This window comes from Rattus norvegicus, chromosome 11, assembly GCF_021556685.1.
Source record: "Rattus norvegicus strain SHRSP/BbbUtx chromosome 11, alternate assembly SHRSP_T2T, whole genome shotgun sequence".
NCBI classification, from domain to species: Eukaryota; Metazoa; Chordata; class Mammalia; order Rodentia; family Muridae; genus Rattus; species Rattus norvegicus.
Genome location: NC_141544.1, coordinates 78,445,604 through 78,460,274, shown reverse-complemented (window position 1 = coordinate 78,460,274; position 14,671 = coordinate 78,445,604). Strand labels below are relative to the sequence as shown.

The 14,671-nt window shown below is 45.5% G+C and overlaps 1 protein-coding gene across 1 annotated transcript in view; it reads right to left on the bottom strand.

Annotated features, from left to right (window-relative positions):
- Fam162a (family with sequence similarity 162, member A) overlaps window positions 1-14,671 on the bottom strand; it is a 29,262-nt gene that overhangs the window by 12,641 nt on the left and 1,950 nt on the right.

Sequence of the window (14,671 nt, the reverse complement as noted above, 5' to 3'; positions counted from 1 at the left end):
GGAGTATCAGGAGTCTGAGGCTAGACTGGGCTACACCGAGTTTCAGGCCAGCTGTATAGCAAGACCCTGTTTACACTACCCTTCACCCCCAGAAGAAAGGGCAAGTCTGCAAGTTTTCATTATATACACGAACCACAAAGTAACTTATAAAAGTTGGCTGTGGCGACACAGGACACAGCACTTGAAGACTGAGGCATGAGGATTTCAAACTTAAGGCCAGCTGGGGTCACACAGTGAGCTCAAGGTGAGCCTGGGCTACTGCACCTCGAAGAAACAAGCGAAGAAAACAGACACAAATTCTTAGAAAATACAGTTAGCTTGTTTAGAAACCAATGTATGTAAAGCACACAGGCTACACACATGTAGGAACCATCTGTAAGATGCTATGCCAATTAAGAGCCTAGAGACTGGCAGCACAGCATTTCATCAGTAAAGTCGATGCAGGTACTGCCCACAGCACAGCAGCGTTACTCCTGCTTCTTCAGTCAGGCAGTTGAGGCAGCGAAGAGTCAAGCTGGAGTTCTTAGCCAGCTTGTGCTTCCTATCACACCACCTGGAGACCTGGGTGTCATGAGGCATGGCGGCACCTATCTATAACCCCAGCACTTGGGAGGCAGAGGCTGAGGAACCTGGAGTTCCCGTCATCCTCTGCTATATAATGAGTTGAATTGCTAAATGGAGACTTTGTCAAAAAAAACACCAAGCCTCTTTCCTTCCCCACTCCAAGACCTGTATGTTGATTTGGTCATTTAGTGATACTGAATCGACCCGCCCAGGTTACCCCAGGTTAAAAGTTCCCCAGCCGCCCTTCCTTTGTGTGCTCACAGAGGTAACTGCTTTTTGCTGATTCATCACCCTTTTCCACAACATTTGGTCCTTAGGTATTGGGTCAATAGGATTGTGGGATAAATGCTCGCACAGATAAGCACATGTACACACACACACCCCTCTTAAAATCTCTGCAGGTGACCTTCTGTTTAAAAGCAGTGCTAGTACCATAGCGTGCAAAGCTTCCGTTATCTGGAAGTCCTCGAATGTCCCCTTCTTTGATCTGGAGGGACCTTTGGCTCCTCAGTTCCTTCCACATGAGATAAGTGGTTGCTGACAGCTTCCTTCCTCTCTGACATGTTCCAGACACACTTTGAATGTTCCCACCCCTAACTTGAAATTACACATTTCTCCAAAAGGATCTGGGGAGTGGTTTTAGAGACCTTGTAGGGACATTCATGGTTTGTCACCCTTCTAAAACCTTTTTGGTGAACAAAGCTAGTGTCTTAGGAATACTATTGATATGATGAATCACCATGACCTAAATACATAAAGCAAGTTGGGGAAGAAAGGATTTATTTGGCTTCCACATTGTAGTCCACCGTCAAAGGAAGGCAGGACAGGAACTCAAAAGTGTAGGAACCTAGAAGCAGGAGCTGATGCAGAGGACATGGAGGGGTGCTGCTTACTGGCTTGCTCCTGAAGGCTTGCTCAGCCTGCTTTCTTACAGAACCTAGGACCAACAGCCTAGGGTGGCCCCACCCACAATGGGGACTGGGCCCTCCTCCATCGGCTACTAATTAGGAAAATGCCTACAGTCGGATCTTATGGAGGCATTTTCTCAATTGAGATTCCTCCTTCCAGATTACTCTAGTTTGTGTGTTAACAAAAAATTAGCCAGCAAAGAAATAGATACCTTCATTAAATAATACTTTTGGGCTAGAGACATGGTTCAGCAGTTAAGAGCACTGACTGTTCTTCCAGAGGTCCTGAGTTCAAATCCCAGCAACCACTACAGATAGCTCACAACTATCTGTAATGAGATTTGATGCCCTCTTGTGGTGTGTCTGAAGACAGCTACAGTGTACTTATATATAATAATAAATCTTAAAATAAAATACTTTTAAGTACATTTTAGGCAGAAATTTTTACCTTCTATATGAATAATTTAACCAATTAATGACTAAACATAATTAAAAGCAGATACATCCAGAAAGTTTTAATGGGAGTGGGAAAACGGAGTCACAAAATGTAAGGTCATGGCATGAGATGGCTAGCTTCAGAATGGGGATTGTGGAAGAGCCTGGTCCAGGGACAGAGGAAAGAAGGAGACTCTGGGAGGTACTACTGAGCAGGAAGGTGCAAGTGATGGATCTAGCTGTCCTCCCCCCCCCCCCATGCTATGGAAACAGAAAGGGAAGGCCAAGGACTTGTCATTTGCACAGCAGCTCACAGCTCTGTGGGCACTGCTAGAGGATAGAGCGCCTGCCTGAGAATCTCAGCCTCGAGACTGGAGCAGTGAGGAGTAGGAGAGGCTTTAACAGTAGTCTCTCTGTCTGCTCCTCGGTCCCCTCACTCACACTGACCTCTCAGTCTCTGTGGACTCCTGAATTTGTCTTTATGAGGGATGAGAGGCTGTAGGTTTTTTTTTTTTTTTTTTAAATGTTTTTCCTTGCTTGGTAACAGATAATACACCCTCATTAAAGGAATCAGGAAGTGTTTTGAAATGGGAATCTCACTATGTAGCCCAGGCTGGCCTCAAACTGTCAACCCTTCTGCCTCAGCCTCCAAGTATTGGGTTTACAGGTGTGTGTCATCACCTGTAAGACCTAATAAGACCTGCTTGAAAGGTCTTGTCTTTTCTTTCCTTCCTTTTTCTTTGCCTTACTGGGGACACAACCCACATCCTTAACTGTACTAGGTCCACACTTTACATTGAGCTACATCTCCGGCCCTTCCCTCTGCCTTGAGAATTGTAAAGGACTAGTTCTCATTCTCCTTAAGTGTTTGGTCAGATTTTTAACAATTATTTTGGCCCCCCCTAGTAATTTTTGTTTTTTCTAGCTGTGTCCATTTCATCTACTTTATGTAATTTTGGGCTTATAATTACTTTTACTATTGTCATGCATTTGGTTGGCCACAGAAATTTCTGCTTAGTTTAGAGGTCACCTGATAGTTACACAAAGTTTCCCACCAATAAGTCTGGGAATTTTTGCTGCCAGTCCTGAGAGGATGAAACCTGTCTCAAACTCCAGGCAGGCAGCTCCCATTCCCCTCAGTTTTGAATTCCCACTTACACAGAGCCCCAGTGAGGAGTGTGAGGGTTTGGAGTCACCCTCGGCCTCTCCTGATGCACATACTCTCTCCTGCACTCCATCCCAGCAGTGCGCCTGAGCCTGTCAGGTCAGAATGAACACCTCCCTAGCTTTTCCTTCTCAATGCTTGTGTTTGTTTACCTGCCTACCACCTCTGCACCACACTGAACAAGCGCCACAGGCAGTTTTTCATCAACATCCCAGAGACAAAGCTGTCTGCACAGTTTAGGAAGTGGAAGGTTCCTATAAACTGCTACACAGATCAAACAATAAGAAATCTCCCGGGTCCAGGTGGGAGCTCGAATCCTTCTGCCTTCACCAGCTCCTGCCATTACTAAGATTGGGGCTGCTGGTGTTCCAAGGTGCTGTGAAGCAAACCAAGTTAGAGTTGCTAAGTCTCAGGGTTCTTACCACAGTTCATTGACTTCTCAACAAAAGTTCCTCAGATTGTGAGGCCTTATAAAACCCTGACAGCTTTCATTTACACAGTAAGGGATGTCCTTACTAATCCAAGAGACTCTGGCCTCTGTGCAAAGCCACCTACAGGGACTGCTCCTAATGACTGCTCTTTTCCTCTTCTAGGTTTTTGATCTCAACAGCACTGTGACCGCCTCAGCCAAGGGCAGCAGGTGTCACGGGTCAGAGAAGATAACTGCAATTGCCCTCACTTGCTTGCCCATTTTGAATGCGATAATGCAGTATTACAGCACCAGGGCTCATCTGATTGGAGGGCGAATTAGAAAAACAAGTGGCAGTGTCTGGCAGATGTGACGACTCAGGCCGGGCTCTACCATTTGGTTCATGTCCCAACATCCCTCAAAAGTAATCTTTAGAGCAATTTTCAGCTGTACCCCAGGGGGCCAGAAGTCCTGACAAAGGTTGTTAGGGGGTGAGGAGAGCCTTCTCAATAGTTCTTTACAGGACAGACAGAAGCACAGCTGCTGAGTTCCTCAGACTTTAGTGTTAGGGTCAGCTGCAGGCCTGTTTGAAACACACCACACAGTTCCTGACCTCTAAAGTCTCTTTTCTTTTTCCTCTCTTCCCCCTCCCTCTTTTCATCCAGGCCACCACAATGTATCCCAGGCTGGCTCTGAGCTTACAGAAATCCCTCCACTGCTGGGATGACAGGATGAACCATCATACTCAGGGTGAGGTTCGTTTCTAGCAGGCTAGACTGCACTTTGGGAACCTAGTACCCCATCCCCACAAATGGGGGTGAAATAGATATGACATAAAACTGACCATTTCAACCACCGTTAAGTACCTGACCCAGCTTCACTGCACACATTCCCTGTTGTTCCCCCATTACAACATCCACCTCTAGGGCTGTGCTAAACCAGGGAGCCACTGATCTGAAGTGACCCACAAGGACACACCTCATATAATGCTGTCCCATTCCTCCCTCCCCAACCCCACCCCCCAAAGGTAGACAGCAGCAGGGTAAACTGGAGCTTGGTAGATACTCTACTCTCTAAATGGAAAGCAGGGGGTAAAGGCAGTAATTTATTTCCTTAGTGGCCCCTTTCCAAAGAGACCAGAAGATTGGCTGTAACTTGTTCAGTTTCAGCAGTGATAATAAAAGCAAAAATACTAGTTTACAGTGTTCAGTGGCCATCGGCCATAAATGCATGTGCAGGTCTTTATTCGTTCACCCAGCAGACAGGAACTGAGTATCTACTGTGTGTACAGGACACTTAGGCAATATAAGGGGCAGGTAAAAATCTGTGCTATTATGACTTACATTCTAGTGTGAACACACACACACACACACACACACACACACACACACACACGTCAGAAGCTCACTGCCAAAGAGAAAAATATATAAATGAAGGGAGGCATTGGGACATGACGGGTCCCTGTATTTGAATGAGTGTGTGTGAGATTTCAGTTAGTCAGGAGTATCTCTTTGAGGATGTCATTTGTAGGTTTAGGAAGCACAAAGAGGCCACCGAAAGTGGAAGGGAGTAAACGTAGGGGGAGAATATGAGATCAGAGATGTACCCTGGACAAAAATGGGCCTAGGGATTTGAAGACATATTTATCTACGTAGAAACACTGCCCAACCATTCCTGTCATTCCATACATACATTAATAAAACATACATACACATGGTATTTATATACCTTAGAAATATAACAGATGAGCAAACACAAAATTTTCAAATGTTATTACTGAAAGCAATCACAAATTACTTGATGAGCTCATGGTTTTGATTTTATAACAAAATGAGAGCACAGACAAGCCATGTTTCATTAACTTTCCTGTTTGGTCCCTAAGAGATAAAACACATTGCCCCAGATATCCAAGACAGAAATTTTCCATTCTCTGTGGATCAAAATTACAAACACAGAAAGCAAAAGAAAAACAGTCCTTGAACCCTGTGGCTGCACTTGAAGCCTTGTCTGTCCCTGGCTGACCAGTCAGCGCTCGGTCCCCAGAGTCCTAGCAGGAAATCCAAATGAAGCCCCATGGCTGCCTGCAAGGCTCTGACTAGATCAAACTGACCAAGCTGCTGTCTCTTCTAAGAGTAGAGGTTCTCAACTGTCTATCAGAGCCAGAGACTACTGGACCTCACTACCCAAGTTTCTCACAGTTGGAATGGGTGGGTCTGAGAATGGGTGTTTCTAACACGTCCTAGAGAGCTGATGCAGCCTGTCTAGGGACTCGAAATTTGGAAACCTCTGCCACACAAGTATTGCTGCTAACTGGTGGCTGGGGGCGGCGGTTGGGGAGAGGGTCAGGACAGAGGTGGGAGGTGAGGCTGGCTGAGGTACTAACTTCGCTTCTGGTAGTTCTTTTCCATAAAAATCTCCTTCAGTCCAGGATGACACATGAATAGAATTTTGGTTTTGAATCTCAGGCTCCTTAAAGATCTTCTTAGAGATAACTCACCACAGGGCACCCTGGGAAGTGACTAATCTTTAGTGATCAGTGAAGACAGATGAGAGTTCAGTCAGCGTCCATAAAGGGACATGTAGGCTATCTGACAGTGTTCCTCTTCTTGGTGTCAAGATCTGTCAATGATGGCTGTAAAGTCTGACAGCATTTACTTTAAAAAGCCACAGCACTTGTTAAAACTGCATTATAAAGAGGAAAAATTTAAACGTCAACCAGGACATCAGGGGTCCATGCACATGTTTCTTCCCTCTCACCACCTGACAGGCTGGAATCAGTAACACCTCAGGTAGCGAGGGGCACACTAGTCTCACGGATTGCTTCCTAAATACCACCCTCTAGCACAAGGAATCCTTGCTACCTAAGGTGTTACCGATTCCAGCAGATCTACAAGGCACAGGGACACAAGAAGGACCAGGGACATCGTTTATTCCAAAAAGTAAGGAACTGTTAAAAAAAAAAAAAAAAGAAAAAACCCACAAAACAACAAAAACAGCCAAACAAATGAAGCCACATATGGTGGTGCATGCCTTAGTCCCAGCACTTGGGAGACAAAGACAGATTGATCTCTGTATGTTCAAGGTTAGCCTGGTCTACGTAGTGAGTTCAGGACAGCCAGAGTTACATGTTAAGACCCTGTCTTGAAAACAAAACGATCAAACAAATGGAAAGGAACATGTAAAGAGACACAAGAACTGATCTAAGAGAACAGGCCAGAAACAAAATACATGTGACAACTGGCTATAACTCGTTAGTCCATGCTAATGTAATTAATAGGATGAATAAGTAAATGGGGAAAAGGGATATATTTTCCTTCCAGAAAATTCAAATGAGAGGCGAACAGAATTGTGCACCATCTATACAAGTTTTCTGTAAAATTATTCCAAAGTAAAGATATTCTTTAGGATCCAGGTGGTTGATGCACACACCAGCACTTGGGAGGCAGAGGTGGCTCTGAATTCAAGGCCAGCCTGGTCTACAAAGAAAATTCCAGAATAGCCAGGGCTACACAGGGAAACCCTGCCTTGAAAAACAATAACAAAAAAACCCAAACGTGCGCGCACGCACACACTCATGTGCACACACACATATACACATGCACACACACGCATGTGCACGCACACACACACGCACACACATATACACATGCACACACACACGCACGCATTCTCGCATACACACACATATAACACATAGGCACTTGAGTCTTCCTCACAACCAAGTGCTCTCAACTCCTGAGTCATCTCAGTTTTGCTGGTCAATCTTAGACAACAGGTGCAACGCTGACGCTTAACGCCTTTGTCTCTGGCTGGGTCCAAAACGCCTTCACAAAGCTAATCCATTAAGCAGCAGCAGGGTTCTACTGCTAGCTTCTCTTTATTAATGCTCAATCCATTACTTCAGATGCTGGAGCCCTGGTGAACTGCAGAGCACACAGCCCCGAACAGTCAGTACTTGCAGACAAGCTGTGTGCATAGTCCTACAGCGCATCTTCTCACGGCCCTTGGGAAACCATGCACACCTCTCTCCCACAATTCCCTGAGTGTCCCACAATGATGACCAAAGCCCGCTGTGCAGCCCTGACAACTGGTTCTGCTCTTTATTTTTACCGCAATACCCAGCCACCTCGTTCTTTTCCCTCATGACCCAGGGCAGGAGCTGCCATGACCTTGGCTGGAAGAAGCTCTTTGTGAGGCAACGATGTCTTCTCCCATGTCCTGCTTAAAACTCTAGGTGACTAACTAGGTGGTTCTTACGATAGCCCTCAAAATGCCTATTTAATCCCTTTAAAACCAAACGAGGGTGTTGCTAATGCTTTTACAGTTGTGACAGGAAAGGGCAAATCTAAGGGGTTTTGTGTGTGTGTGTGTGTGTGTGTGTGTGTGTGTGTGTGTGTGCGCGCGCGCCAATTTTAAATCTCCAAAGGAAAAAGGAGACATACAGTATTCCAGGGATGGCCAAGTTCCTACAGACCAGTTTATCAATACTGTATTTCTCCTTTTTTAAATATTATTTATTTAATGTATATGACTACACTGTAGCTGTCTTCAGACATAACAGAAGAGGGCATCAGATCTATTTACAGATGGTTGTGAGCCACCATGTGGTTGCTGGGAATTGAACTCAGGACCTCTGGAAGAGCAGTCAGTGCTCTTAACCGCTGAGCCATCTCTCCAGCCCAATACTGTATTTCTTAACTTATTGAAGTTGTATGTTAAATTTTGTAAGTGCTCAGTAGACCTAAAAGAATGAGTAAGTTACAGCGATTACACTTTGTACTGATTGGCATTCTGGTCCACAAAGCTTGCTTACCACAGAGCCACTGATTTGGTTTCCATATTAGAAGCAAATCTGAGGGGCCCCGAGCTCTCACTACAACAAAACAGACGAACTTGATCTACTTCCTTGTGCTGAGCTTTTTCAGAATCAGACCCAATGGCTTGGGAATTCACGTCTGCAGCTCTTCTGACAAGGGATGGGTCCTTCCTGGCTGCAGACACAGGTCTGCACTGCTTCTTTATGTGATCCTGACATGGGGGACTGAATGGCAGGCCATGCCAAGGGCATCAGAGCTTCTACAGGCTTTCCAAACCAGAGTAACAATACTAGACCAAGTCAATCTGGCTCAGGGTAGTGGCTCCTGTGCCCCCCTACAGCTGAGAATCTTTTTATCTGCCACAACCTCTCATCCCCAAAGTTTGCCAAAATGCAGAGCAGTTTGGAGCAGAGAGAGAGAAAAGTGTTTTAGGAACACATCTTCAGGGCAGAAAGCAGGGCAGGCCGAGGTGAGGGCAGGATCTGACAGAGGAGTGGGAGGGAAGACATGGATGTGGAACCCTCCTTCTGGAAGTATGTATACCCTGCAGCCCTGAGTGGTTGACACAGCAAACAGGAGAGCTGTGATCTTGGGGAAGAACCAGGTGCTGAGAAGCAGGATAGAGGGAACCGGAGGACAGACTGACACTGAGTTTTTGCAGGCTGGCTGAGCTCCTAATTACCATTTGTAACATTAGTTCTATGGGAAAATTTTTCTGAGAGTAAAAAAAAAAAAAAATACAAATTTATAAATAAATCTTTGGAATCTGGCCAGTTTTTAATAAAGGTTTTAAAAAGCTCCTAGAATCTCATGGTTCAACTACAAGGAGATGGAGTCATTCCTTGTTGTCCACCCCGACCCCAGAGCCTGCACACTCCCAACAGTGGCTGTGTGAAACTCTCGAGGCCTTTACTACAAGAGTCCCCACTCCATCTGTTTTCTCATCCTTCCAGCACAAGTCCATTTCTGAACTAGTGACCCCTACCATCCGAGAGCCTCCTGAGCCATTCTGTGTCTAGCTCTCTGCACCTCGATCCTCACTCTCCACTGTCTGCTTCCTGACAAATAGCATCTGCCCACTTTAAGAACAAAACACCACAAAACTACCTTTAAACTATAAAGGCACTGCTTGTCCACCACAGAAAATCCAGAGGGTACATAAAGGTACCGTGTAGAAGTGAAGGTGGTGCCCACAGCTCCCAGGGAGAACCCACTGTGTTTCTTTCCAGACCTTCTTATGCACAACCTATTTTCCACAATCAGATACTGTGTCCCTATTATGGTGCAAAGCTATAAATACTATTCCTGGATATCAGAAATACCTGATACGTGTACAACATCCAACACAGATTTACCTGAATTTACTCACATGCAGTCGGCCAGCCAGCCAGCCAGCCTGCCTGTCTCTGAAATGGGGAATCACTGTTGCCCATGCTGGTCTTGAACTCCTGTGTTCTCAGCCTTCTGAACCTGTAACGTCCTCTATAAATATCTTTAATGATATTTCTGATCATCTTCTAAGAACCAGACCCTGACAGTGGAGGGTTAAAGGACAGAATTACACGTGTCCAGCTGGCATACAGTCAGCTCTCTTGTCTCATGCCACGCTAAGAGGGAGGGTCCCCGATCTTGGAGAAAGCATTCAACAGGTCCTATAGAATACTAATCTTCCTTTCATAGGTCAAATGAATGCCTAGGAGGCCTGTGCTCACCGATCCTCATCTACTGAACCAGTACATTTTATGTTCTCATCATTAGCCTGTTTCCTCTGCTCTTCGCATCCTCGTGGTCTGGATTATGTCTTACCCTTCTTCTACTCAATCCCTCCCTCCACTATCTTTCCCATTCTCCTCTGCCCGCCACGCTTTCTGCTGCTGTGATACAAACACTAACCAAGAGTAACTTGGAAGGAAAGGACACACTTGGTTCACATGCCTAACACTGAGGGCATCAGGGCAAGAACTCAAGCAGGAGTGGAGGCAGGAACCGTGAAATGCTGGATTGCTTCATTAATCAGGAAAATGCTCCACAGACGTGACCACAGGCCAATCTGACAGAGGCAAATTCGCAATTGAAGTTTCCTCTTCCTAAGTGACTCTCTAGTTTCTGTCAACTTGACAAAAACCAACCAGCATACTTTCCTTTTCCCCGAATCTAAATGACCCATATCCTACTATTTTTACATTTATTTATTTGTGTAGTGCATGCATGCATATGGCGTGGCATTAAGCCAGAGGTCAACTTGCAGGAGTTGGTTCTCACCTCCACTGAGAGGGTCCTGGGTCAAACTCAGGCCATTAGGCTTGGTGGCAAATGCTTTTACCCACTGGGCCGTCTTGCCAGTCCTATCTCTTTTACCTTTTTTTTTTTTGTTCTTTTTTTTTTTTTTTCAGAGCTGGGGATCGAACCCAGGGCCTTGCGCTTCCTAGGCAACCGCTCTACCACTGAGCTAAATCCCCAACCCCCAGTCCTATCTCTTTTGATCCTCTTTTCTACTTCCTGTTCTTAAGCTGCGCCAGGACACCCCACCCCCACCCCCTTTTAACTATGTGCCATTGTGGGAGGACTGAAGGGCTCTTTAGCAGGCCCAACAATACAGATTGGTTTTGCCCTTTCCCCTTCCCTCTCCCTCGCAAAACTGTTAGATTACATTCTTTTTTTTTTTTTTTCTTTTTTTTTTTCGGAGCTGGGGACCGAACCCAGGGCCTTGCGCTTCCTAGGTAAGCGCTCTACCACTGAGCTAAATCCCCAGCCCCTAGATTACATTCTTAAAGCTAGCCCTTAAGGTCTATTCCACGGACTCATTCCTGAGACTAAACACCAAGGTCCAGCAATCGAAATTCATTTTTTGGCGACAATCAGGACCTACCAATTGTCCTAGCATAGTTCCCCTTAAAAACCACTTCAGCAGAGACACTTGCTTTCTGTCTTTGTCTTATCCAAAGAGTCCCCCCATCCCCACCCCACACCCCTCTCTCCTCTGTGCTGAGAATTTGGTATCTGGGTGTGTTCTGATCCTGAGCTCCTGCCTCTCTATTAGGATTCCTCCATTCTATAATAAATAACTTCATTACAATGGCTTCTGTACTGTTCATCTTAGGTCCACAGGTATTTTTTTTCTTTTATTGGATTTTTTAATATATACATTTAAAATGTTATCCCCTTTCCTGGTTTCCCCTCCAGATGCTATCCCATCCCATCCCCCATCTTCTATGAGGGTGCTCCTTCCCCCACCCACCCACTCCCTCCCACCTCCCTGCTCTGGCATTCCTCTACACTAGGGCATCAAGCCTTCTCAGGACCAAGGGTTTCTCCTCCCACTGATACCCAACAAGGCCATCCTCTGCTACACATGCGGATGGAGCCATAGGTCCATCCCTGTGTTCTCTTGGAATGGTGGTTTAGTCCCTGGGAGCTCTGGGGGGTCTGGTTGGTTGATACTGTGTTCTTCTTATGGGGTTGCAAACCCCGTCAGCTACTTCAAGTCTTTTCTCTAACTCTTCCATTGGAGACCCCGTTCTCAGTTCAATGGTTGGCTTCGACATCCGCCTCTGTATTTGTGGACTCTGGCAGAGCCTCTCAGGAGACAGCTATATCAGGCATAGTACTTGAAGTCCTAGCCAGAGCAATTAGACAACAAGAAGAGGTCAAAGGGATACAAATTGGAAAAGAAGTCAAAATATCATTATCTGCAGATGGTGTGATAGTATACGTAAGTGGTCCACAGGTTTTTAACTGAGAGATCTCATTATCACCTATAATCTACTAATACCTAAAACACCTAATATTATTACCTATATTATCGACTACTAATACCTAAAACACAGCAGTGTGTCTACTCTGCCCAACTAACTAACAGTCTTCAGAGGGCATTCCTGTTTTCCTTTATCTCTCCCTCCCAACTGTATGTGTGTGTGTGTGTGTGTGTGTGTGTGTGTGTGTGTGTACACAGGCTGGAGAGATGACTCAGTGTTAAGGGCGCTGGCTGCTCTTTCAGAGGACCTGGGTTCAATTCTCAGCTCCCACATGGCAGCTCACAGCCATCTGTAACTCCAGTCCCAGGTGACCTAACACTCTCTTCTGGCGTCCACGGGCACTGCATGCATGTGTGCACAGACATACATTCAGGCTAACACTAATGCCTACAAAATAAAAATAAGTATTATCTTTAAAACAATATTTTTAATTCTAGGTACACGTGTGCATGTGCGTGCAAGAGTCTGCTGAATCCAGAAGAGGGCATCAGAGACCTTGGAGCTGAAGTTGCAGGTAACTGGAAGCTGCCCCACACAGGTGCTGGGGCCAACTGCAGTCCCCCAGTGCTCTGCAAGAGCAGCAAGCACTCTTAACCAGAGTCATTTACATTACACGTTACATCACAATCTTTCCAGGTTATAACAATGTATTCTGCACACAGTTGCCTTTTTAATGCTCCGGTTTTTTTTTAATTTTAAATGACTTAGATTTTGAGGCCTTCTCTTGTTGCCAAGATTCATCTGGTTCAAATTCCACACAAGCTCACACTTCTCCTACTGCCCCACCCCACGGTAATCTCAGTTTTTCCATGTTGCCTTTCCCTTTGTACCTCTCCAGATTCATAACTACCTCTTTTCTTTGCTCAAATCACTGCCACCCTTCCTGTTTCCATGGTTGATAATCCTATCTCATCAACCTTTCCCTTCCTCCAAATTCTAAAGTCAGTAGTGTACTGGCTCTTGGGAGGAAGAAAGGGGCAGGGAATCCCCGACCTACAGTGCTTACCAGTGACCATAGCAGGTTTCTAGCTGCCAATACGACATTACCATTTGTTTAGTTGGGGGATGTGCACAATACCAGCAGGGCCCAGCTCAGCGCTCACAATTTGCTCTGTAATCTAAAGCCTAATGCATATGCTCTCTAGCCGTATTATATGGGCTGGTTTATACACTGCAATAAAAAGCCCTAGGAAGTGGGCAGTGTATGGGACACAGTGTATGCGCAAATGAAAATCTGCTGGCATCTGGGCAATGTGATAAGAAAAAAAAAGGAGTAGTTACAATGGAGGTGATATATTTAGGCTTGGTTAGCAAGAACAAATAAATGAACAATGAAGAAGCAAACGGAAATGGACATAAAATCAGAGTGGGAGGTAGATATTGGTTATGTCCCGGCATCAAACCTATTATATAGCCATTAGCAAGCAAACTTCCTTCCTATGCCTTGATTTCTCCTCCAGCCAGGGTTGCTGGTGCACACTGCACATCCCAGTACTTAGGAGGGTGAGGGCTCCAGGGCAGTGGGGATAAATAATGACACACTGTCTCAAGAAGCAAAAAGTAGTATAAACTCCTTAATCTACGTAAATTAAGGGACTAGATGACTTCTAAAATATTGCTTGGCTTCAGTGCTCTGGGGTATGAATTAGACAGGTGCAGCCCCCTGGGTGTGCACTGGTAACAGCGATGAAAATGAGGTCATTGTAAAAGCTGGCAAGTCAGTGGGGCACAGGGCAACAGGGCTTCCCAAAGGAATGAAGAACATTAGGGTAAGTCTATTCATTCTTTTGACCTGATCATCCTACTGAAAGATACAATGTCTTGGAGCTGAGGAGATGGATTAGTGGATACAGTTTGCCTCCCTGATGACTATGTAAAAAGCCAGGTGTGGCTACTTAGTGCTGTAAGGAGCAGTGCTGTGAGGGGTGGAGACCTGAGGCTCTCTGGAGCTTGCTGGCTGCCAGCCTAGTGAGCTGGCAGTGAGACTCAGGCTCACTGCCGGAATAAAGTAGGGTGATGGAGCAGGATACCTCATGTCTTTCTCGGGCCTTCACAAGGGCTTAAAATGTATACACAGACATCCACACATAACACACAGAAAATGAACTGTGAATAAAGATACAATACCTTAAAAGCTGCATCTATTTTATTCAGCTTCCAGGAGAAAAGAGACGTGAAAACTCTTATATTTGCTTAGTTCACGATATTTCCTAGGGTCCTTCCACCAAAGCAATATGTATTAACAGATACTTATAAGAGCTGAGAATTTAGAAAATATATGGGAAAGCCAATCTTGATGCTAATGGAAGTCACAGCAGGGTGGGTGAGAAGCTGGTTAGCCTCCTACCCTTGCATTTGACTTCACGGAACCCGCACTGCTGGGACACGGATATAAGCCTCCGTCCCTCCCTCTCTCTAGTACACGAACTTGATTTCAGAGGCTCACAAGACTGCTCACCAGTGGCAACTTTGTAGCAACTTTGACCCACATCTACAACTATATTCATACAACAAGCAGCTGAATCCCATAAACCCTCCAGGCTGTTTGCAAAGGGAGTCCACCCAGGAGTGCCAATGGAAGCTGTTAAGCACAGCTGTACTGCTTAAAATGAGCCCAA